Source organism: Lactuca sativa, chromosome 2 (genome assembly GCF_002870075.4).
Source record: "Lactuca sativa cultivar Salinas chromosome 2, Lsat_Salinas_v11, whole genome shotgun sequence".
Lineage (NCBI taxonomy): Eukaryota > Viridiplantae > Streptophyta > Magnoliopsida > Asterales > Asteraceae > Lactuca > Lactuca sativa.
In genome coordinates, this window is record NC_056624.2 from 131361166 (window position 1) to 131388257 (window position 27092).

The 27092-nt window shown below is 35.3% G+C and overlaps 1 pseudogene; it reads left to right on the forward strand.

Annotated features, from left to right (window-relative positions):
- The first annotated feature begins 24700 nt into the window (after positions 1–24700).
- Positions 24701–27092, forward strand: LOC111898629 (uncharacterized; annotated as a pseudogene).

Here is a 27092-nt window from a genome sequence, read left to right on the forward strand (position 1 = left end):
ATTACATTTATCTATTACATGTTTCTACTACTATTTAATCTATGCTAATATCATCCTTCAGCCCAATACTCCTAGCATGCTGTAAGTGCTTAACCCTACTCAGTCCCTTCGTAAGCGGATCTGCTGGGTTATCTTCAGATGATATACTCTTCACTACGAGTTGTCCTTCTTCTACACGATGTCTAATAAAGTGATATTTTCTGTCGATATGTCGAGATCTACCATGATCCCTTGGTTCCTTGGTCAAGGCAACCGCTCCTTCATTATCACAGAAAATTTCCATGGGATCCTTTATGGCAGGTACAACTCCAAGATCACCGATGAAGTTCTTCAACCATATCGCCTCCTTCGACGCTTCGCTCGCTGCAATGTACTCTGATTTGCACGTTGAATCAGCTACGGTTTCCTGCTTGGAACTTTTCCAAGTTACTGCTCCTCCATTTAGGGTAAAGACCCAGCCCGGCTGCGAACGGTAGTTATCCCTGTCGATCTGAAAGCTGGCGTCACTATACCCTCGCACCTTCAAGTCATCACTCCCTCCGAGGACTAAGAACCATTCCTTTGTCCTCCGAAGGTACTTAAGGATATTCTTCACCGCAATCCAATGGGCTCTGCTAGGGTTCCCTTGATATCTGCTAACCATGCTCAAAGCAAAAGCTACATCAGGGTGAGTACAAGTCATAGCATACATGATTGAGCCAACTGCGGAAGCATATGGAACTCGGCTCATTTCTGCTATTTCAGCTTCGGTACTCGGACTTTGAGTCTTACTCAACTTGGCATTACTTTGTATCGGTAATTCTCCCTTCTTCGAGTTTTCCATACTAAAAAGTTTTAGTACCTTCTCTAAATAAGTGTTCTGACTAAGTCCTATTAGTCTCTTACTTCTTTCTCTCACTATCCTTATTCCTAAAATATAAGAAGCCTCTCCGAGGTCCTTCATAGCGAAGCACTTCCCGAGCTAGGACTTAACTTCCTGCAGAGTCGGTACGTCGTTTCCTATGAGTAATATGTCATCGACATATAGAACGAGGAAGCTTACTATACTCCCACTGGCTTTGACATATACACACGATTCATCTTCGCTTCGTACAAATCCAAACTCTTTGACTTTCTCATCGAAGCAAAGATTCCATTTGCGAGATGCTTGCTTAAGTCCATAAATGGACTTCTCAAGCTTACACACTCTATTCGGATGCTTCGGATCCACAAACCCCTCTAGCTGAGCCATGTAAACATCCTCAGCCAACTTTCCGTTAAGGAAAGCGGTCTTGACATCCATTTGCCAAATCTCATAATCATGAAATGCGACAATAGCTAGCATCACTCTAATAGACTTTATCTTCGCAACTGGTGAGAAGGTCTCATCATAGTCAACTCCTGGAGTTTGAGTAAAGCCCTTCGCAACCAATCGCGCCTTATACGTGTGTACTTTTCCATCCATGTCAGTCTTCGTCTTGAAGATCCATTTGCACCCAACGGTCTTACGTCCGGGCACATTATCAACCAAATTCCAAACTTGGTTATCATACGTGGATTGGATCTCACTATCCATTGCCTCTTTCCATTTTGCAGACTCCGGGCCTGCCATGGCTTCCTTATAGCTATTAGGTTCATCAAGGTTTACTAGTGTGCTATCACTAATATACGTGTCCCCTTCGGTTGTAATATGAAAACCATATAACTGGGGTTGAACTCTAACTCTTTCGGAACGTCTAAGAGGTGATGATACGTCAATCGGTTCAACCGGAGTTTCCTCCTCGGGTTGAGTGCCAGCGGTAGAGGTTCCTTCATCTATCGATTCTTGAATCTCTTCAAGCTCGATTTGCCTCCCACTGTCTCCTTGGCTTATGAGTTCTCGCTCTCGGAAAACTCCTCTCCTCGCAACAAAGACAACACTGTCCTTCGGTCTATAGAAGAGATATCCAAAGGATTTCTACGGGTAGCCGATGAAAATACATCGCTCACTACGAGGTTCGAGCTTGTCGTGAGTACTCGTCTTACGAAAGCCTCGCAACCCCAAACCTTGATATGTGCCAACGAGGGAGATTTCCCTGTCCACATCTCGTGAGGTGTTTTGGCAACCTTTTTAGTAGGGACTCGGTTAAGGATATGGGCGGCAGTCTCTAAGGCATACCCCCAAAAAGAGATTGATAGTGAAGCACGACTCATCATAGAGCGAACCATGTCTAACAAGGTTCGATTACGCCTTTCTGCCACACCATTCAACTGCGGTGTCCTAGGTGGCGTTAATTGTGAAACTATTCCACACTCCTTGAGATAATCGTGGAATTCAAGACTTAGGTACTCTCCTCCTCGATCGGATCGAAGCATCTTGATTTTCCTGCCCAATTGATTCTCCACTTCATTCTTGAACTCTTTGAACTTTTCAAAAGTTTCTGACTTTTGCTTGATTAAGTAGATATACCCATATCTGCTATAGTCATCGGTAAAAGTCATGTAGAAGCGGTTCCCATCCTTCGTGGTTGATCTAAACGGTCCACACACATCGGTATGTATTAGGTCCAATAGACCCTCACCCCTTTCACACGTACTTGTGAAGGGTGACTTAGTCATCTTTCCAAGTAAACAAGACTCGCATGTATCATCTTCCCTAAGGTCGAATGACTCCAACACTCCATCCTTTTGGAGTTGGGCTATGCGCTTCTTGTTGACATGTCCAAGACAACAATGCCACAAGGATGCTCTATCCATACTATTGGAAGAATCCATGCATAAAACATCATTTCCTAAGTTGTCTACAATCATAATGGTTTCATAAATTTCATTACACGGTATTGCTTCAAAATAAAAGACACCATTTAGATAAGCCAAAATAGAACCATTATCATTATTAAAAGAAAATCTAAAACCTTGTCTAAACAAACTATGAAATGAAATGATGTTTCTAGCCATTTCTGGCGAATAGCAACAATTGTTCAAATCTAAAGATAAACCATTCCTAAGCACTAAAGAATACACTCCAATCTTGGTCACAGGCGACGATCTTCGGTTCCTCATGATTAGATTTATCCTTCCATGCTCCACATCTCTATTTCTTCTTAGTCCCTACACATTAGAAAAAATGTGGTAACCACAACCGGTATCAAGAACCCAAGAAATAGCATGAGATGAATCGTTAGATTTAATTGTGTATATACCTGCAAAAGACAGCTTGATCTTTCCTTCCGTGATGGCTTGCAGGTACTCTGGGCAGCTTCTCTTCCAATGTCCTATCTTGTAGCAGTGGTGGCACTCTGCCTCCTTTGGGTTAGGGCAGGGTTTAGCAGGATCAACTTTGGTCCCACTAGAAGAGGCACCATCTCGGGGCTTAAACTTGCGATGGTTCTTAGACGAAGCCTTCCTCTTCTTTCCCCTTCCTTGTCTAATAGCCAAAACAGGAGCAGCGGGTGGATTGGGAGTTAGTGCAACAGAATTGTCCTTGAAGTTGCTCTCAGCGACCCTCAAAAGACCTTGGATCTTGCTTAGGGTGACCTCTTCTTTGTTCATGTGGTAGGTCATCCTAAATTGATTGTAACTTGGAGGCAAAGAGTGAAGCACCATGTCGATCGCCAAGTCTTCCCCAAAGTCAACATTCAACTTGCGAAGACGGTCGACATACCTTTGCATCTTTTGCAGGTGCACCGTAAGAGACTCTCCATGACCCATTTTAGTGGAAATCATGTTAGTGAAAATCTCATAACGCTCTTGTCTCGTGTTTTGGTGGTATCTCTCCAACAAGTCTTGGTGCATCTCGTACGGGTACATGTCCTCATAGGACTTTTGGAATTCGGAGTTCATAGTGGCTATCATGATGCAATGTACCTTCGTTGCATCACGCTCGTGAGTTTCAAAAGCGGTCATCTCAGCCGGAGTAGCGATTTCAAGGTTGATTTTCTCGAGCTTCTCATCGAGGACATACTCCTTGTCCTCATAGCGAGCAATCGTGCGAATGTATCTTATCCATTTGCTAAAGTTCATCCCATCGAAAGTCACCTTTTGACAAAGGCTCATCAATGTGAATGAACTAGCAGCAGCGTTGTTTGCGTTCGACATCTACAAATAGAAAGGACAAAGATAGATTAGAATATGAATCCCTAATTATCACCCAATAAGAAAATTAGGGCTAGGATCCAACAACAATATTTACATATTAGAAAAGGGATGCCGTAATCTAACATGCAAACAATTTGAAGGTAAGTGAATGACGATTCACTAATTCTCCACCACAAAAAACAACTTTAAGTTCTAAATGTATTGAGAATTCCTAGGTTTAGATGAGATTCATTGAAACTTTTCAATGGCATGTTTAAATCTCGATATACCCCTCTTGTTTGTGACTGGGATACCGAGGATCACAAAGCGGGTGTGAATTACCATGCAAATTCACATGGTGCATTCATTGTAATGATCACCTATTCGATGTGCCGGTAAACCACACACGCTCCATCGAACTATGATAAACAATGAATCACCCTTTGCCACCTTTGCTTGGAACCAATTAGTGTGCTGGTAAACCACACACGCTCCACTAACTTCTTAGCAAGGGTGCAAAGTGTAATTTAATGGGATTGCATCAATTCACTTTTCCTAAAGTAACTAAGATTGGGAAATTTTTGAAAAACATGTAGTTCCTTTGTATTTCATATTATACTTTTAATGAGAGGATGAGGTTGCCCTATCCTACCCGTTCGGCTAACGACCCTCCACCGATCAAGCAAGCGGTAGGTGTGAGTGTACACCCATTAAGCGCCATTTTATAGGCCACAACCTTATACCCACCTTATAGATCGGCTTCGTGAATGAGGCCTACTAACGGTAAGACTAGCATTTTAGTTATACATATATATACATATTAATCTTGTAATATTATATTAGTATAGGGTTGAATTTTTAAACTTGTAAAATTCTAGGGTTCGAAATTTAAAATTGTCTAAATTAAACTTTTAATCACAAAACATAAATTTCAAAACTTGAGGGAAAGTTTCAAACATTTAAAACATGGAGGATCAAATAACAAATAATCTTAATTAACAATTAATTCCATAATTATCCATATTTGATCTATTTAATGATTTCTTGCTTAATAATTTACCAATTTAATCAAAATAATTAATTAATTATCACATAAGGATATTAAATATTTTATTAATTGATAAATATCTTCAATTAGATCAAGATTACAGTCATATATATCAAAAAATCGGATTAGGGTTGATCTAATATGATAAAGGCAAGTTTCCATAAGATAAATATCAAAAAATCCCGATTTTGGCACTTCTTGACGCTCGGACTCGCCGAGTCAGGCCAACTCGCCGAGTCCACCATGGGACTCGCCGAGTCCATGACTCAGAACCACAAAATTCGAATTTTGCAAGCAAGAAACAAACAATCATGCATCAATTTAATAGAAACCAATCTAGGCTCTGATACCACTGATGGGTTTTGGCCATATGAACATTCCTATGTGCACATGCAAACCCTAATGCTTGGATATAGGTTTCTCTAATTAAACATGCATTGAATCCAAGACTTCTAATGGCTAATAGAGTATAGGAACAATACAAAATCAGAGTTAGAAGCTTACCTTGAAACACTTGTTTGATCTTCTTGTTCTTGGAGCTTTAGAGTCACAAATGTCACTCCTCTAATGGCTTAAAAACACCAACTAGCAAGAGGATGATTTGAGAGAGAGGAGAGGGAAGAAATCAGCCAGGGTTTCCCTTCTTTTTCAGAGGTGTCGATTTCCCTTGCCCCAAGGGTCTATTTATACTTGTAAGGCTCCTAGGGTTTCACCCTTAAACCCTAATTGGATAACTTTTACTCAAAGCAATCCAAATCCTTTCCAAGATAAGCCCTTGGACGATTTGTGGCTTATTCTAAGCCCTAGAATTTGTCCAACCCTATCCAACTCACCTCTATTTTTCCCTCTAAAAATAAAGTAAAAAGTGAGGCAAATAGTGTTTCATCTTCAACCATACTCCATTTTTTACCATATTTTTACCCCCCAAAAGTATATTCCTAGTATATTCTATTATTCCAACTTACATAGATTGTCAAAAACACCTATCTACTAATTTAGTTTTAACAAATATATAATCTATATTTTTTGTATTACACTAATATTAAATACAAAAGATTATATTTATAATAAACTCATAAATAAATATTATACATGCATTTATAGAAAATAGTACACATACACACTTTTAAATAAATATTACACATACATTTATATAAATATTAGACATACACACTTTTAATTATAAATTTTTGTAAAATACGTTATCGTTTTTTTTTTTTTTTAAATTTCAATATGTATTTAAATTTTTATATGAATTTGATGAACAAAAGACAAACTTTATATTTATAATTAATTAATATAATTTAATATAACAAAATATTATAAATATTAAATATTATGTTTAAATTATAATTAGTAGGTAAAAATGAACTAGAAATGTATAAATATATAAACAGAGAGACTAAAACCGACAACGTAAAATACATCCATATTTTGGGAGAAATGAATAGTATAACACCATATTTGGTGTAATACTATTCATATCCCCCAAGGGGGGGGGGGAGATAAATGAGGAAGGATTGGAGAAGAATGAGGGAAGAAATTGGGGAAAAAAATGGAGAATGAGAATGGGTTGGAGATGCTCTTATAGCTTTTACATTGATGACCTCACCACTTATTAAAACAAGGAAAGTCTTCAAAAATGGTCCTTATAGTTTCTAAAAAAAAAATCGACTCCTTACTTTTTTTATTTTCTTTTTATTATTTTTTGTCTTTAAGGATGATCTATGTAGTTTGAAAACTTTTAATGGATCGTCTTCATGATTAACTTCACTTTTCCCCTTCTGTTAAGTCTAACCATGTGAGGGTAAAATCACATTTTCATACCGTAGGGACCATTCTTGAAGTTTTGTCTTGACATTTTTATTAACTAGAAATTTTTTGTTCTTTGACAACATAAAATCTCCTCCATAAACTTATACCGGTAACAAGTTGTTTATTAGCTGAAAAACTTGTAGAATTAATATCAGAATTTGGATTAGGGAATACCATCTTGTGTTAGCAAAGGATGATCCCGTACACTCAAGGTTATAAGCCAGTCCCAATCATGATCAACCTTCAAAAAATTGCAGCAACATGCAAAATGGAAGCATTGTTACAAGCACCCATGTATGCTATTGGATCATGCTTTTCGATCACATTAACATTCCTAAAAGCCCTAATCGCTGCATCGTCTTCACTAGAACACTCAACTTCCTCCACTGATTGTTAAAACTCTCCGTTCTAATGTGCAATAGATACCTGGTTTTTTGGATGGTACACAACAAGCAATAGCAGGAAATTCCTATCGGCGTCACCGCGGGTGCCTGAAATGTAGTAAGCAACGCTGATGGGTATTCGCGCCCACGGTGGAAGGTGGAGAAAGGTTTGTGTGAAGGGAAGGTGTATGAAGACCTAAACTGTAGATCGATGAGATAAATAGTAATAGAGAGATGAATGTGGTGAAGAATAATGTAAAAAGCCATTTCTTCTCAATTCCCATTATCATGTATAAATCGGTTCAAATTTCGATCATGTAGCTTTCTAAGCGTAGATTGAAATTGCAATGATGGAAGTGTTGAAAATAGGTATCAAATGTCAAAACTAATTTGTGTAACTTTGAGAATACTAGCAAAGTCCTGTTTGGGTTGCTTTAAAGAGTAAGAATAGCTAGAAATGGTTTTAGGAGATTGAGGAAAAGGTTTATTAATTTATTATATGATTAATAAATTAATTAATAAGTAGTTGAAATTAATTTGGAATTAATTAATGATTAATTTGAGGTACAAGGACTGAATGTTAATTGTTCAATATTTGAACAAAATGAGACATTTTAGAACCTCTTGAAGTAGATAGTTTTGGAGCCTGCTTGGAGGGTTGCAGAATTGTTCCCTTCTATAGTTAAGGTGGTGACTTGAATCTACACTAACTCATAATATTTAATTTATTCAAATCGGGATTATTGTAACGCCCACAGATTCGGGTTAGTCAATTGAGACATAATAGGCGTCAAAAACGACTTTTTGATAGAAGGTTATTCAGAATAAATAATCTTAACCAAGTGATAGTATATGTCTCAAGGGTTCCATACATATAAAGAACGCCGAAATCCGAGTTATAACGAAGAAGTTATGACTTGTCGAAGTTCGCGACAAAACCGACATGACGCTGTGTGACGTAAAAAGTGAGTTTACGATAAAGAGCTTTTTGGCATTAGCGATCTAAACGAAAGTCGTGATATACGTTAAACCGAGTGTGTGCATAAAAAGAACATCCAAATCTGACTTCGTATGAGGAAGTTATGATTTTTTTTTTAATATTTTGCATTGCAATGTGCAACCAAGAGTTCGAATTTTAGATCGAGTGATTTTTAGCCGACACAACCTAAATGAGAATTGAAGATCTCATTAATAGGATTTCAACGATAAAAATACAGTCGAATACAGAGTCCGTATGTAGAAGTTATGAATTCTACACAGTCGTTTAGCAGTGTAATCTTCTCATACTGTTAAATTTAAAACCAGTTGAGAATTAGCCGATGGAGTCTAAACGAAAGTTGTAGAGCATGTTCCCACCTACACGTGGATATAAAGAATGTCGGAAATGGAGCTCGTATGTGAAATTGTGGGGTTTAGAAGTCAGCAGGGTGCTGCTGCAAAAGGGGTGATGTGCACAATATAAGCCACTACTTGCCCGCTACCAGAATTGTGACAAGTGGCATCAACTCGACGAGTTGGACTAGCAAATCGACGTGTTTAGGGCCATAAAATCGACATTTGGGCCAAGAACTCGACGATTTTATCACTTTTTCAGCTTATAAATATCACTCGAGAGTTCCTTCATTTTTCACACTTTTTACCCTTTCTTTCCCTCTCTACCCACTCTTTAAACCTCCTAAAACATCCCAAAAATCCTAGGAAACTTACCTAGCACTTGAAGAAAGCCCCGGAGTACCTGGAGGATCCGAGAAAAAGAGTTTTTCAGTTTGAAACTCTGCCCACGCAGAACCCAGTTTTCAAGCAAACCTCCCGGTTTCGTCGAAGTGAAGCGCTATCCAAGTTGGAATCACCATCTTATCAAGTGAGTACATAGTCACTTTCATCTTACACATAGATATGAAGTATTTTATATAAATTACATGATATGGGTATATATTATCTGTTTTACCTGAGATCTATGCTAGATGAAAGATCTAGACATCTTTCTTTTCAGATCTGAACTTTTTCCTTAAGATCTAAACTTTTTCTTTCAGATCTAAACTTTTTTCCTTCATATCTTACCTTTCTCACTTCAGATCTAAACTGTATGTGTGTCTATATATATATATATATATATATATATATATATATATATATATATATATATATATATATATATATATATATATATATATATATATATTATACATTGAGATCTATATGAAAGATTTAAACTTCGTTTTTAGATCTGAACTATATATGTATTTTATATCTACAAATATGTTAGATAAAACATGGGTAGATGAAATAGTTAGTGTGTGATGAAATAAAATGATGAGAGGCCTCAGTGTGGACGATGATCCAGTCATCTAGAGGAGTATGGATGACGACCACAAACTTTTCTAGGGAGTCCAGTGGAACGCTAGCAGGCTCGCAACATGTAGGTATTTGTTTGAACTAACTGTTCACCAGATATACTCCATCCCCCTCATGGTTTCCATATTTGGCATAAACTGTTGAGGTATCCCCTAAGCAGTGTTGTTACCCCGATGATAATCCTTAGGCTAGGTCCCTTATATTAGATGTTTTAGGGACATAAAGTGAGGATAAGGGGAACGAGTAATCGGATTTGTTTGTTTTGGTGAAATTATTAAACTTATTTATTGTGGGTTGAAAACCCTATGTGCTCACCAGGCTCTCAAGCCTGACCCACTTAGTTTCTTGTATTATAGGTAGTGGCAAGAGCATATCTAGATGAGTTGACTTTGCTCCCTTCTGGGCGTGAACATATTTTGAAGACCGAATGTGTTTTCTCGAACCATCGCATCAGAGCAATGACTCCTCTATCTCCATTGAAGGATTTGAGTTTGCAGTTCATGAAGTCCTTATACGAACATACCCGTGGGTAATCGTGGGTATCTCCGTGGTTGGTCGGGTGAGCACCGCTACTAGATCCACTAGTACCACTTGCACAAATTTGGGTTAGGGCGGCTGCCATTGCTGCTGTTACCGCTGCCTGAAAAGCAGCTAGGTCGAACTGTAGTGGTGGATTCTCTGTCGTGCTGTTGACTATGCGCCTTACTGGTCTACCGTGAGGCATCTTCTGCTAAGAATACAAAGATGATATGGAAATAAGTCTATAGCAGAGGTTATAAGCTGGAAGCTTAATGACAATGTTATCCTAGTTTTGAATGTATCTGGTTCTGACTTTCTTAGGGTTCTGGAAAAAATTCATAATAGAGTCTATACTAATTAAACTTTATGAATCAGAAATGGCTATCCTCGAATGAATATTTGTGACCTGAATAACTGTTACGAGTTGCATGTAAATAAAATAATCCTAACACATAATGTGAGCAATGTTTCCACTAACTCATTAAGTTAATCAAGATTATTATTTATTAGTGTGACACATAAGACGTTTTGGTTACCTCGGTTTATTCTTCTTCGAAAACTTCTCATGAACTTGCATTTGTTCCTCCTTGACTCTTATGTTGACCGCTATGAGGAAGTGGTTACATCTATCTAGGTTTGTCATGCGAGAATGGAAGTGTCTAAAGAATCTATGAGATTAAGGGTAACATTATGGGGTGATCCTTATAGAGTCCTCCTATAATTGCACAATGTATACAAGTTGTATATAATTTAAGATTAAATATACCTTCAAATAAGTGATCCTACTCTAGAACCACAACCAAACAAGGAACAGGTAGTGAAGCATGGATCACAAATTCTAAGTCTATAAAATCTCAATTATATAAAACCTTGGAAGTATACACTCAACAATTATAGATCTATCCATAAGGGTCTTTTAAGTTATCTCATAAGTTATTTATAGTGCCTAAAATAATCCTATAGTATTTTAATGTAATGTACTTGGTATGTTTTAAACTTGTTGTCTTGTAGTATCATAGAATACTCCCATAGTATTCTACCTCTATGTACTGATCTAGAATACTCTTGAATAGCGTTAGGTAAGTTTTAAGACTGTTGCAACACCACATCACTCCCAAACACATGTCGGTCACATCTCAAATGAATATAGTTGATCAGACTATATTGATCCTAGCTATGATTACATAACTGTCCAGGTTTGACCGCAGTGTTCAAACTTTAAATACTTCTGTTCTTGTTCTTCTTGTGATACTTGTTCTAGTATGTATATATGTATAAGCAAGTAGGTATATTTTTATAACGTATTGTTATATTTTTAAAATATATTATTATTCAGAGCACTTAATCCCCATTGTATTTATAGTTGTATATCTTTTATCGGTTGATATACTTAGTTCACTATAAACAATGCTCTGATTCCAAGCTGTCACACCCCAAAACCGGAACGACGGAAACGTTTGGGGTGGAGGACGTCATGTTTAGTATCACAAGCCATGCATCATAGTAATCAAAGTAATAAACAACCATATCATTAGAAAGAAAGTGTTTACAAAGTATGTGGTTCACATAACATAAACTACAAAGTAAATAACAAAAAGACATGAAGCTATACTGCACCGTCTTCTGAATCCCAGTGCGCGTACCTGTCTACTAGTTTCCTGAGAATACAAGTTATTTTGAAAGAGTTGATCAACATTTAAGCTGGTGAGTTCATAATATTTTAGTGATGTAAGTAAGTTGTAAGAAAGTTTTAGTAAGTTGTAAGTTTTGATTAGAAAAAGTTCGCTTGTTCCTCCAGAAAATCCTATATTTCCTGCTTTGATGAAAGATAAGTAAAAATGACTCTACAATCCTTTCTATGAGTACTAAATGGATACAATTTATATAAAAATTAGAGTAAACAAACAATCGATTGTGTGTATTTTCCCTAAGCCCACAACCAAACAAGGAACAGGAAATGAGGCGGAAGGTACACCTCCCATTGTTTGTTAGATCATTGTTGTATATAACCATGGCGTATTCACTTGATACTCACGGAGTTAACTGTAACAATTCCTTTATATTTGATGAGAACATTCTTTAAGAAAACCCTTATTTCTGTTAGTAAAAATTGTAACCACAGTGGTTCCTTCTATAATCACTTAGTGTATACTAGCTATATATAATCTAATATCGAACAAATAGTTAATTGTGTGAATCTGCCCTAAGCCCACAACCAAACAAGGAACCGGAAATGAGGCGGAAAGCACACATCCAACTACCTATCGGGTATTAATTATATATAACCTTGATGTATAAACTAAGGTATTATAGTATTAACCACCTAAGGTCCTTTAAGTTATACTGGTTTAATAAAATGGATTAAACCCTTTACTGGTAAGTTTGTAGTTTAGTTTACTTTGTGTTCTTTCTGAAAAGTATGTTCTTGTACAAGAAAACGATGTATTTAAATTAGTTTACTATGACCTGACCTATACCTGGTACTCCTTATGATTACTTGGTGTATACGGAATACATATATAACTAAGATCGGATAGATAGTAGACTGGGTGCATCTGCCCTAAGACCACAACCAAGCAAGGAACATGAAGTAAGGCGGAAAGCATGCGTCCTACTATCTCCTAGACCTGATAATATATATATATCCTTGATGTACACACTAAAGAATCATAAAGTTGGCATTATAGGTCCCTTTCCACTTAATATTCATGTTACGTATAAGCTATGTAAATATGTATAAATAATTTCGATTTAATATATTGCTATCACCTCGTGCCTGCTAACCCTGGTACGTGTAATCGTACTAGTGTCAACGCAAACCCAGAAAGATATATTATTAAGTTTTATCACCTCGTACCTGCTAACCCAGGTACGTGTAATCATACTAGTGTTAATGCAAACCCGGAAAGATATATTATTAAGTTTTATCACCTCGTGCCTACTAAGCCAGGTACATGTAATCGTACTAGTGTTAACGCAAACCCGTAAATATATATTATTAAGTTTTATCACCTCGTGCCTGCTAACCTAGGTACGTGTAATCGTACTAGTGTTAACGCAAACTCGGAAAGATATATTAATACCTTAGTTTGTTACAAACAATGAGTTAAGGATATGTTGTCTTCCTAGAGTACTAGGAACATCGTATAAGTGTGTAAATCTTGAAGTGTTTGTCTGTACTTGTTATAGTATGTTCCTCCTATACTTGTTATAGTATATTCTTATCTGTACTTGTTATAGTATAAACTGAACCCCTAAACTATACATATTATAGTTTACTAGTATGTTTACTTGAACTGATACTGACTTGGAGAAAAGACTCATTTTATCTACTAAGTTATGATTGTACTTTAAAAACAGAGTTTTGTAAACTATAAAGTAACATAACTTAAAAAGAGTTTTTGAAATGTTTTGATCACTTATAGAAACATAAGCAACCTTTGAAAGATGTTTATATCAAAACATTTACACAATTATCAATTGTGTTCAACTTGTATGCCCCCTTAAAAGCATTTAAAACAGTTTAAAAGATTGATTATAGGGGTATGAACTCACCTTATGTGGGTGATTCAAGCGAATATGCGCGTAAGGATGAGAAGTTCCACTAGTGAAGTCCTGAGACACAAAAGAGTCCTAAATGACATATAATGGCATATATTGGCATGAATATAATGTTTAGAAGCAACCACATGCAAGGAAACACTTTAGGGACTAGGAAACACTTGGACCAAGTGTTAGAATCACATGTGATTCATATAAAGGGAGTGTACAACCACAAAATAGAGTGTGTGGCCATGGGTGTACGGCCAGGGAGTGTACGACCGTACACTTATGGTAACAAGTGCACAAAAGTTTGCTTGGATGATAGGGAATCTTGTGGGACTATTGCTCATCAAGTCTTGAAGCTAGATTTGCATTTTGAAGGCCCTTTAGGGGTGTTTTGAGGGGTGTATGGTGTTAATCTTGTGTTCTGGACGTTTTTAAGGTGTTAATCTAGTGATCCTAGCATGAACTATCTCAAAAGGGTTCACAATCACCAAGAACAAGTGTGTGTTCTTGGTGTTCTTGGTGAAATGGATGAAGATTTGAAGATCTATTCAAAAGAGATGTTTTCATGGATGAATCATGAGATGATTACAAGAATAGGAAGGATATCAAGAAAGATGGAAGAATCACTTACCACTTTTGAAGATCAAGATGAGAAACATGATGATAGTTGAGAGAGAAATCGATGTTCTTGACTTGGAAACTGGAGGAATTAATTGGGAATGGAAGGATATTATACTTAGGGAGGGGGTGTATGGCCAATCATGGGTGTACGGCCGCACACACATGTGTACGGCCGTACACTCATGTGTATGGTTGTACACTCCCTCACATGGAGTGTATGGCTTGATTTTGACTTGAAGAACTTACGCAACTCGATCCTATACCCAATGCTTGAATGTACTGAGCTTTGAACCCTTAAACATACTCTAAACAAGGCTAAAAGATAGCAGAAACGAGTCTGACACACTGTTGGATTGAATGGCTGGACTTTACAAAGCAAAAATTTCGGGTTGTCACATTCTCGCTACCATGACGTTGGCTCGTCGGCTTCAGCTCACGTCAGCAGCAATGACAGTTGTCCTGACTGAACGACGACATGAGGTTGGTCCTCGTCCTCGGCCATGGCAGAAACGGTGACAGCGACTCATACCAGTGGTTCTACGACAGCGATAAGGATGACTCAACTCGACGGTTGATGGTGGCTATAGAGCGGTGGCTATCGACGGCTGGGTTGCGGTGGCGGAGGAAGGATGGGGGTATAGGGGTGGTGCGACGCTGGAAGTTCAAGAATGAGGGTGACGGATGTATGAGGCTCCTAGGGTTAGGGCTATGGAACAGTTAAATACCCGACACCCTTTCAAACTTCATTCCATAATGGCAGGAATGGTCCCTCTCCATAATAATCTTTTCAAACCAAGGCCCATAATTTACTCTTCATACCCCTGGTCCCACAATTCTTTTCATGTAATTCCAACAGTTACCAAACATCCCCTCCTCTATAAATTATTCTCAAATGAAGTCCATATGTTACCATTTAGCCCCTTAGCTTCCAAAATCTCTTCAAACTAAGTCCCAATAGTTTACCAAGTAGTCCTTGCCTTTACAAATATTTACAAAACCAATCCGGAACTTACACTTTTAACTCCCAACTTCTAAATCATGACAGTTATCTACTCGAAACCAACACCTTGCTATATAATTATTGATTTTAGGGCTACTATTCATTCATTACCTAGTCTATTTATTTATTTATTAAACGGGGTGTTACATATAAAAAATAAAAACGAACATCGCTATTACTAAGATCTGATGCTTAAAATTTTCAAAGGGTAAGTAATTCATCAAACACTTATATTAATTGTTATTATAGCATCCTTCTTTCATCCACATTCAAATCAGTTGTTTTAATTGGTAATATTATTCAAAGTATTTTTTTAGAAATAGTACCATATAACAACCCTATAATCTTTCATGCACAAAAATACACCATTACGTCTTTTCTTCCTATACAATCTCAATAAAGTAGCTGTAATTTACAAAAGGTAAACATTAGTAATCGACCTTTATTGATTTCATTATCTTACCAATTACAACATTGTACTTTCAAAGTATAAAGTTTTGATAAGAAAACTTTTTAAATGGCGTGCAACAAGTTCATCAAAGTTGGAAAAAGAATATAACATAAAGTAGCATGCTATTTAAAAGTAAGATGTTGTAATAAAGGAATAAATCAAAGTACAATGTTATTTCCTACTTTCTATCTACAAAGCAACTGAATATATTTTAGAAATTACAATAATTTTTGAGTCCTCTAAATCAATGAAGAACCAACATTGCTTGAAAAGAGATTTTTTCAAGTTTCAACAACAAAACATAAAAAAGACAACCTATCTATTTTCACCTGTTATTTGTTACAAATGCCTTTCGCATTAGACATGTTTTCCTACTATTTTTATAAATTCCTTTAAATTATATTAATTTTAACATATTTCATTAGTTTTTTATATATAATTTCGTTCTTTTTTGTTTTCATTATACATACCCACTTTATTACTTTATTATTAGCATTAGTAAACAAAATGGAATCATAATATTTAGTGTAACTTTTTCCCAATGCTGAGTAGTTAGTTGCCTGATGCAAAGATTCCTATGTGTTGTTGCTATAATATGCTTCAACTGATTTAGGATCGATACACTATCCTCAAAAAATTTCAAGATTTATGGACCTATTTCCAATTGGTTATGATGATACCTTCCTTTACGCAAGTTGGCACATTGTAAGTAATGTATTAATGCTTTGCTTCTATTTTGGCATAGTTTAGCAAAAAGAGATATTAGATGCTTCTAAAGTATAACTACCATCTACCCCAACAAGTTCAATCCACATATTGTTTTATTACTAGGTTACTGATGGTAGATTGAAGGGATAGAGAATCATAGGAAAATCTTCTTTTTCTTTGAAGATGATGAAATTACCACTGCTTTGTTTTATGTACTATGCAGGTGACAAAATTAACAGAAGGGTACAAAGTTCCTCTACACATTTATTTCATGTCTAGTTTTTTTAAACATAAGCTTTAATTGTAAGTAGAATGCAATAATAAACAAATAAATGAAAATACATTGCTATTTTTTGCATCTCAAATGCTCAAAGTTGATAATGGTGTTGAATGACCACTTGTTATATGTTCATGAAGATGAATAGTTTGAATAATTTTTTTTTAAAGTTGGATGGTTTCAGGAATCTGGTGAACGGATTAGAAAAGATATGAAATTATTATTAATTGTAGGTTTCCGAAAGTTTAACTTAAATATTTTATACATCAAATAATTGTGTTATATAGATAGTAATATAATTACTTGATGAACAAGAATTAAAGGGTTTAAAACATTCTAATTTCGTCCAGAGCTTTACATTCCTCTTAAGTTTTAAAAACCTATGGCAGCAGGGCCGACCCAAAGGAAGTTCAAAGTTTGCCCATGAACAGGCCCACTAAATCATAGGGCCCAAATTTTTTTTAACATATATATTATACTAGGTTGAGTTTAGGCCCAAATATAAATTAGGTTAATAATATTTCTTGTCTACGTTTTTTTGCCTCAAGATTCAGCACGCGCCAATCAATCATCAGTAGCGGGAAGTTAGACGAAATTTGGGGAAAAGTAAAAACTCTTCGATTCTCATTATGGATACTGAATCGTCTCCGATTTTTGACACCAACAACGGTCAAAATGTTTGTACAAAAATCAGTCAATTACAACTTTACAAGGCCTTCGATTTGATGATTTCATTCTCAATTCTTCACCTTTCTCGAAAATCAAAACATACAACAAGTTTTGATTTCCTTCTTCTTCCTTCTCGAAAATCAGAAGCAATAGTCTTGTAATCTTCTTGAAAATCACTAAATCAGAAAAGATTATTGGTGATGTAATTTCGAAAATAAGATTTCAGGTGCTGCAATTTCGAAGTCATAAGGTACAAGGCAATTTATTTATTTATTTTTATTTTTTTTTCAGTTTCTCAGATTAATTGATTTTAGTTCTGATTAATTGATTCAGTTTTTTCAATCTTTATTCTTGAAAATTAGAAGCATAATCTGGTAAATTTTCTTCTTCTTGTTTTTTTAAGTGCAGATTTTCACAAATCAACTTTGAAACCAGAAGGCACCAGAAGCGAGACACAAGTCAACTGTGACAACCCGGAATTTTCATTTGGTCAAACCGTACAAGTCAATCACTTCGTATCATAAAATAATACAATTATTTCTTATTTTTAAGAAATATAAAGTTTGTTTGATTATTTTAATATTATTTTTAAACGAACGGGTGAAAGAAAGTGTCGTCTCGGGTTTTAAATTTTAAAAACCGCAAACGCCTCGCGTCTTAGAAACTCACGGCCAAACTATTTCGTTTGAGTCGAAAAATCATACCATGTTAAAAGAAAATCTAAAACCTTGTCTAAACAAACTATGAAATGAAATGATGTTTCTAGCCATTTCTGGCGAATAGCAACAATTGTTCAAATCTAAAGATAAACCATTCCTAAGCACTAAAGAATACACTCCAATCTTGGTCACAGGCGACGATCTTCGGTTCCTCATGATTAGATTTATCCTTCCATGCTCCACATCTCTATTTCTTCTTAGTCCCTACACATTAGAAAAAATGTGGTAACCACAACCGGTATCAAGAACCCAAGAAATAGCATGAGATGAATCGTTAGATTTAATTGTGTATATACCTGCAAAAGACGGCTTGATCTTTCCTTCCGTGATGGCTTGCAGGTACTCTGGGCAGCTTCTCTTCCAATGTCCTATCTTGTAGCAGTGGTGGCACTCTGCCTCCTTTGGGTTAGGGCAGGGTTTAGCAGGATCAACTTTGGTCCCACTAGAAGAGGCACCATCTCGGGGCTTAAACTTGCGATGGTTCTTAGACGAAGCCTTCCTCTTCTTTCCCCTTCCTTGTCTAATAGCCAAAACAGGAGCAGCGGGTGGATTGGGAGTTAGTGCAACAGAATTGTCCTTGAAGTTGCTCTCAGCGACCCTCAAAAGACCTTGGATCTTGCTTAGGGTGACCTCTTCTTTGTTCATGTGGTAGGTCATCCTAAATTGATTGTAACTTGGAGGCAAAGAGTGAAGCACCATGTCGATCGCCAAGTCTTCCCCAAAGTCAACATTCAACTTGCGAAGACGGTCGACATACCTTTGCATCTTTTGCAGGTGCACCGTAAGAGACTCTCCATGACCCATTTTAGTGGAAATCATGTTAGTGAAAATCTCATAACGCTCTTGTCTCGTGTTTTGGTGGTATCTCTCCAACAAGTCTTGGTGCATCTCGTACGGGTACATGTCCTCATAGGACTTTTGGAATTCGGAGTTCATAGTGGCTATCATGATGCAATGTACCTTCGTTGCATCACGCTCGTGAGTTTCAAAAGCGGTCATCTCAGCCGGAGTAGCGATTTCAAGGTTGATTTTCTCGAGCTTCTCATCGAGGACATACTCCTTGTCCTCATAGCGAGCAATCGTGCGAATGTATCTTATCCATTTGCTAAAGTTCGTCCCATCGAAAGTCACCTTTTGACAAAGGCTCATCAATGTGAATGAACTAGCAGCAGCGTTGTTTGCGTTCGACATCTACAAATAGAAAGGACAAAGATAGATTAGAATATGAATCCCTAATTATCACCCAATAAGAAAATTAGGGCTAGGATCCAACAACAATATTTACATATTAGAAAAGGGATGCCGTAATCTAACATGCAAACAATTTGAAGGTAAGTGAATGACGATTCACTAATTCTCCACCACAAAAAACAACTTTAAGTTCTAAATGTATTGAGAATTCCTAGGTTTAGATGAGATTCATTGAAACTTTTCAATGGCATGTTTAAATCTCGATATACCCCTCTTGTTTGTGACTGGGATACCGAGGATCACAAAGCGGGTGTGAATTACCATGCAAATTCACATGGTGCATTCATTATAATGATCACCTATTCGATGTGCCGGTAAACCACACACGCTCCATCGAACTATGATAAACAATGAATCACCCTTTGCCACCTTTGCTTGGAACCAATTAGTGTGCTGGTAAACCACACACGCTCCACTAACTTCTTAGCAAGGGTGCAAAGTGTAATTTAATGGGATTGCATCAATTCACTTTTCCTAAAGTAACTAAGATTGGGAAATTTTTGAAAAACATGTAGTTCCTTTGTATTTCATATTATACTTTTAATGAGAGGATGAGGTTGCCCTATCCTACCCGTTCGGCTAACGACCCTCCACCGATCAAGCAAGCGGTAGGTGTGAGTGTACACCCATTAAGCGCCATTTTATAGGCCACAACCTTATACCCACCTTATAGATCGGCTTCGTGAATGAGGCCTACTAACGGTAAGACTAGCATTTTAGTTATACATATATATACATATTAATCTTGTAATATTATATTAGTATAGGGTTGAATTTTTAAACTTGTAAAATTCTAGGGTTCGAAATTTAAAATTGTCTAAATTAAACTTTTAATCACAAAACATAAATTTCAAAACTTGAGGGAAAGTTTCAAACATTTAAAACATGGAGGATCAAATAACAAATAATCTTAATTAACAATTAATTCCATAATTATCCATATTTGATCTATTTAATGATTTCTTGCTTAATAATTTACCAATTTAATCAAAATAATTAATTAATTATCACATAAGGATATTAAATATTTTATTAATTGATAAATATTTTCAATTAGATCAAGATTACAGTCATATATATCAAAAAATCGGATTAGGGTTGATCTAATATGATAAAGGCAAGTTTCCATAAGATAAATATCAAAAAATCCCGATTTTGGCACTTCTTGACGCTCGGACTCGCCGAGTCAGGCCAACTCGCCGAGTCCACCATGGGACTCGCCGAGTCCATGACTCAGAACCACAAAATTCGAATTTTGCAAGCAAGAAACAAACAATCATGCATCAATTTAATAGAAACCAATCTAGGCTCTGATACCACTGATGGGTTTTAGCCATATGAACATTCCTATGTGCACATGCAAACCCTAATGCTTGGATATAGGTTTCTCTAATTAAACATGCATTGAATCCAAGACTTCTAATGGCTAATAGAGTATAGGAACAATACAAAATCAGAGTTAGAAGCTTACCTTGAAACACTTGTTTGATCTTCTTGTTCTTGGAGCTTTAGAGTCACAAATGTCACTCCTCTAATGGCTTAAAAACACCAACTAGCAAGAGGATGATTTGAGAGAGAGGAGAGGGAAGAAATCAGCCAGGGTTTCCCTTCTTTTTCAGAGGTGTCGATTTCCCTTGCCCCAAGGGTCTATTTATACTTGTAAGGCTCCTAGGGTTTCACCCTTAAACCCTAATTGGATAACTTTTACTCAAAGCAATCCAAATCCTTTCCAAGATAAGCCCTTGGACGATTTGTGGCTTATTCTAAGCCCTAGAATTTGTCCAACCCTATCCATAAAGGATTTACAGCCCAAAGTGTAACTATCAAACAATTGACAGTTTATACCCTCTTATTTAATTAATCTCTTTAAGTCACCAAATTAATTCTAATTAATTTATGACTTATATTAATCAAATAACAATATTATTATTCTTTATATTATTCTTATAATATATTAATAATATTTATTCTCTCATAATAAATCATCCTGTCAAGTTGCTATGGTGAAGGCAACCCAAAAGGACCATGCACAATCGGGTCAAATACTTGCCTAATATAGTTGCAGGCTTAGACACTATTCCAACACTTTTAGCATATTTCAAGCTTCCTTATAGTAAGTACTTCACTCCTTGAGTCTTATTGAGTTAGTATTAGAAGTTAGCACCAAGAAAATATGCCAAGAAAATATGGAACAAGGTGTTCACGGTCCAAGAAGGTTCTTGGGCCGTAAACACCATATAAGGCACCAAAGTGTGCCTAAGTCACAAATCGAAGCCCTAGTTGGATGTTTAAACCTTCCTTAGCATGTTTGAACCTTCCCTTGATGAGTTTAAGCCATGAAAAACACCAAATAATGCCATGATCATGTGTTTACGGTTTGGGGATCTTCCAAAACCGTAAACCCCCTTTATTGTGTTTATTTAGGCCATGTTCCTTCCTTAGGCTTAGAAACTAGGACACACCCTTACCTAATTGTGTTAGGGACTTGAAAAAATGGCAATACACTTCTCCATAAGGGTTTACGGTAGTAAACCCAAAGGAAAATGCCATTAGGTCGTAAACTCCTCAAAAGAGGTGTTTTGTTGCCCTAGTCCCTTCCAAAGGCCAAACCACTTAGTCGATTTGCTTCAAAAGGCTTGCTAAACCACAAAAAAACACTTGGACCTTAAGACTAGAGTTTACGACCGTAAACTCTAGAGTTTACTGCCGTAAACTCCCTAGGTCTTGACCACCAAAACCGTAAACTCCAAGGGAGTTTACCCTTGAGCCCCAAACACAATGGCAAGGTCCCTTAGCACTTAGATGCAATCCTTGTGGCTTGTAGCACTTATATAAGGTGGTTTACTTGCCTTGGGATGCCTTAACTTTGTCAATGAGTGATTTAAAGTCCAATTGGGTACATATATGTGTGATTATATGTTAACTAGGATCAGTGAGTGTGAACAAGTCTTCACTTGTCACCTAGCCATCCTGCATCAGTCAGTATACCCAAACCACCACCTACAGGTGAGTTCATACCCCTTAATCAATGTTTTAAATGATTTTAAATACTTTAAGGGGGGGGGGGGGGAATACAAGTAGAAAAAAATATGTTATTAAATCAATCTTATGTATTTTATAATTGTGTTTTCACCCAGTAGATTTCACATACTTCAAAATGTGACACATGAAATGGTTTTCTATCTTAAAATACCTTGATAACAAAAGTATTAGTTTTGAAATGTTTATAACATTAAGTCACTCTTAATTATTGTTCAAAACTCTTAGATATCTTGCAAAACCATATTTTTACCTTCTGGAACCAAACTATACTTATACACTTATGTTTCTTATATATATATATATATATATATATATATATATATATATATATATATATATATATATGTATTGATGTTATAGTTTCATCCTTCATTCGGTTTCCCACACTCTTGTGTAGCAAGGGTGTATAAACCTACATGAACAACCAATTACCTTTCAGTTAACTATCATAGGGATAGTTAGAAGATATCAAACATTATTCCTATTACAAGGAATCACACAAGAGTCAGTTCATTCATGAGTCTATACCAGTTCATTACCTGATACATGAGTACATTTACCTAGTCTTACATGATACATGAGTACGTTTACATAGATACATTTATCTGAATACGCTTACATAAATACCGTGCATGAGTACTGTTACATAGATGCATTATCTTGTATTTACTTACCTGGATACTTGTACCTAGAGTTACAAGGGAGATTTATTCGTACCTCCTGTGTAAATTTTCCTGCCTATCCCTGTTCGATGGGATGTCTAGACGGGACTAACCATTCCGGAACCCAGCTGTTAGCACCAGTGAGTGATGAACATCTATGGATGTCTAAGGTTACTACTTATACTAGGAGTCAGTTACGGGACTAACCCTTCCTCCAACCTGCTGCTGCTACAGAGGACAATTTGACAATCTTCGGATGTTCATTAGGTTATTCATTTCTCTTATTGCGATGTTGTGTTAGGCCTAGTACCCAGTGATAACACTTACATTAGTGCTTTTTCCTGTTTACTTTATTTTGTGATACTTTCACATAAACGATGAGTTAGACTAAGTACTTTAGTACTAGTCAATAGAAAGGAAAAACTATCATCTTACTTACAAAACATTCGGGTCTTGGTTGAAGACTACATTTCATAATAATAGAAAATAAGGGATTTTCTAGGGCTTTTCATACTTATACCAACATTTTCATTTAAAGGTTTACATGACATTCAAAACAGCTTTTCAAAGCAAGACAATGACACTTAAATACTTATGAATTCACCAGCTTTAAGCTGATGCTCTCTTTCAAAATAACTTGTATTCTCAGGTCACCAGTAGACAGGTACGATGGCCAGGTTTTGAGAAGACGGAGCACAGACAAGTCTCGTCTTTTATTTTGATTGTATATTTTGGTGTCTTATTACAATGAAAGAACACACATGTATCAAAACTTTACTTATAATGCAACGGATGATGTTGTTGCTTATTTACTACTTTACACTGTTGTGATACTGTACATGACGTCCTCCACCCCGGAACGTTTCCGCCGTTCTTGGTTTTGGGGTGTGACATCAACTTCAAAAATCAGAACAAGAAAGCAATTTCTGATTTTTCAAGGTAAAAACAAATGCAAATCATATTCGTTTTTTTCCTTGTTTGTTTATGTTTGTTGTTCTGAAATCTGTATACTTTGATATCATGATATGTTTCTTATAATCTTTTTGGTTATTTTTTGTTTAAAGTTGCAGTTTTTTCACAAATATCAACTTTGAAAATCACTATCAGGAACTAGAAATCAGTTTCTGATTTTTAAAGTTAAAAGTAATTAAAATTCGTTTTTTTTTTTCTTATTGTTTTTGGTTATGAATTGCAATTCTAAGTTATGATATGTTTCTTATTTCTCTTTCTTAAAAGCTTCTAGAAAAATCTGATATTTAAAGGACATACAAATCAGTTTCTGATTTTTTAAGGTACATAAAAATCTGATTTTGTTTCATTCTTTCTTATTTGTTTTCTGATTTGAATGTTTGTTAATGTAATATAGTTTGTTGATTTTATTTATGTTTTTTTTTTCTGTTGCAGCTATGTTATACTTTACTACTTGGGTTTGAGAATCAAGAACCAAGAAGAAATCTCCAAATCGAAAATAAGGCCGTTTCTTTCCTTTATCTAATTTAGGATGCCTCCTAGATTAAAAAAAAATATGAATATGGATATGAAAAACGTAAAAAGAAACAGAAAATTGAAGAAGATAATAAAAAACAAAAAGGATCTATGCATAAGTTTATTATGAAACAAACACCAAACTTTCAAGAAAGTGAAAACGAAACTGTTAATGATACTAATGTTGATGTTGATGATGCTAATATTGATCATGCTAATGTTAATGAAGTTGGTAATGATAATATTGATGTTAATGATAATGTCGATGATTTTCACACATTTGATATATTTGATCCAAGAAATTGGGATGCTCTTGATTCTAATATGATAAATATTTTATCATTAAACGGTCCTAAAAAAGATTTATCTATTATAAAAGGTCCTAAAGATAAATACTTAAGGATATTTTCTGCAACATATTTTGTTAAAACTCTACCAAATGGGGAAAATGTGATAGAGATTGGCTTGTTTATTCTAAAGAAATTGATAAAATATTTTGTTTTTGTTGTAAAATATTTTGAAAAGGGTGTGGAAAGGGTCAATTAGCAAATAAGGGTTTTGGGGATTGGATACATCTTATACTAGAATTAAAGAGCATGAAACTAGTATTGAACATGTAAAAAATATAAATACTTGGTATGAATTGCGTCTGAGATTAGAAAAAAATAAAACTATTGATAATGTGGTTCAAAAACAATTAGAATAAGAAAAAGTTCGTTGGAGAAATGTTTTGTTGAGAATTATTGCTATTGTGAAATTTCTTGCTAAAGACAATCTAGCATTTCGTGGTAGTAATTAGAAATTGTATGAAAATAACAATGGAAATTGTTTAAGCTTAATTGAAATGTTGGCTGAGTTTGACATGGTTTCTTATGATCATGTTCAACGTATTACAAATGAAATTTGTATGCATAAACATTATCTTGGGCATAGTATACAAAATGAAGTAATACTTTTGCTTTCATCCGAAATAAAGTCTATGATTATTAAAAAAATAAAAAAAGCAATATATTTTTCGGTAATACTTGATTGTACTCCCGACATAAGTCACCAAGAGCAAATGACTATGATTTTAAGATATGTTGATGTCTCGTCAAGTTGTGTTTACATTGAAGAATCATTTTTAGGTTTTTTAGAAGTAAATGATTCAACCAGACAAGGAGTTTTTAATGTTTTACAAAATGAATTAAATTTGCTTGATATTGACATTAATAATGTGCGTGGACATGGTTACGGAAATGGATCAAATATGAAAGTAAAACATCAAGGAGTACAAAAAAAGCTTTTAGATACAAATTGTAGAGCTTTTTATATTCCTTGTAGGTGTCATAGTTTAAATTTAGCTTTGTGTGATATGGCTATCACTTGTGGTAAAGCTAAAGATTTTTTTGGAACAATACAACGAATCTACACAATATTTGCCAATTCTACCAAGAGATGGCAAATATTAAAAGATAATGTGAAATGGTTAACTCCTAAATCTTTGTGATCAAATCGTTGGGAGAGTCGTGTCGATAGTGTTAAAGCTATAAGATTTCAAATTTTTGATATGCAACAAGCTTTTTTACAAGTAGCTAAAAGTGATAATGATCCAAAAATAAGTAGTGAAGCTAATTCCTTAGCAAAAAATGAACTTGGTAACTTTGAGTTTATATTGACACTAGTAATTTGGTATGAAATATTAAATACTGTTAATTTAATTAGCAAACAATTGGAGTCAAAAGATATGCTTATTGATGTTGCTATGGAAAAAATAAATGGATTGATTTCTTTTTTTAAGGAATATAGAGAAATTGGTTTTTTAAATGCTTTACAAACTACAAAAGAAATTGCCTTGGAAATGGAAATTGATCCCAAATTTTGTCAAAGGCGTGAATATAAAAGAAAAAAACATTTTGATGAGATTTTAAATGATACTTCTTCTAATATTTCACAATTCGAACAAGAGTCTTTTAGGGTAAATTATTTTATATATACTGTTGATCAAACAATTACTTCTCTAACTACAAGGTTTGAACAATATCAACAATATGATAATATATTTGGTTTTTTGTTTAATTTAGAAAAATTAGTTTCCTTAGATGATATGATCTTAAAGTCTTGTTGTAAATCTCTTGAAACTTCACTCAAGAAAGATGAACAATCAGATATCGATCGAATGACCTATATATTGAGTTAAAATTACTTTTACATCTTTTGCCTAAGGAAAAAAATTTCATCAATTGATATTCTCAAGTTTTTAAAACGAGTTGATTGTTTTCCTAATGCAACTGTTGCATATAGAATTATGTTGACTATTCTTGTTATGGTTGCATCTGCGGAAAAAAGTTTTTCCAAATTGAAGATTTTGAAGTCCTATTTGCGAACTACAATGACTCAAGAACGGTTTAATGGATTGGCCTTGATGACGATTGAGAGAAACCTTTTGGATAATGTTACTTATGAAGATATTATAGAAAAGTTTATTTCAACAAATATTAGAAGAATAACTGTTTTTAAGTAA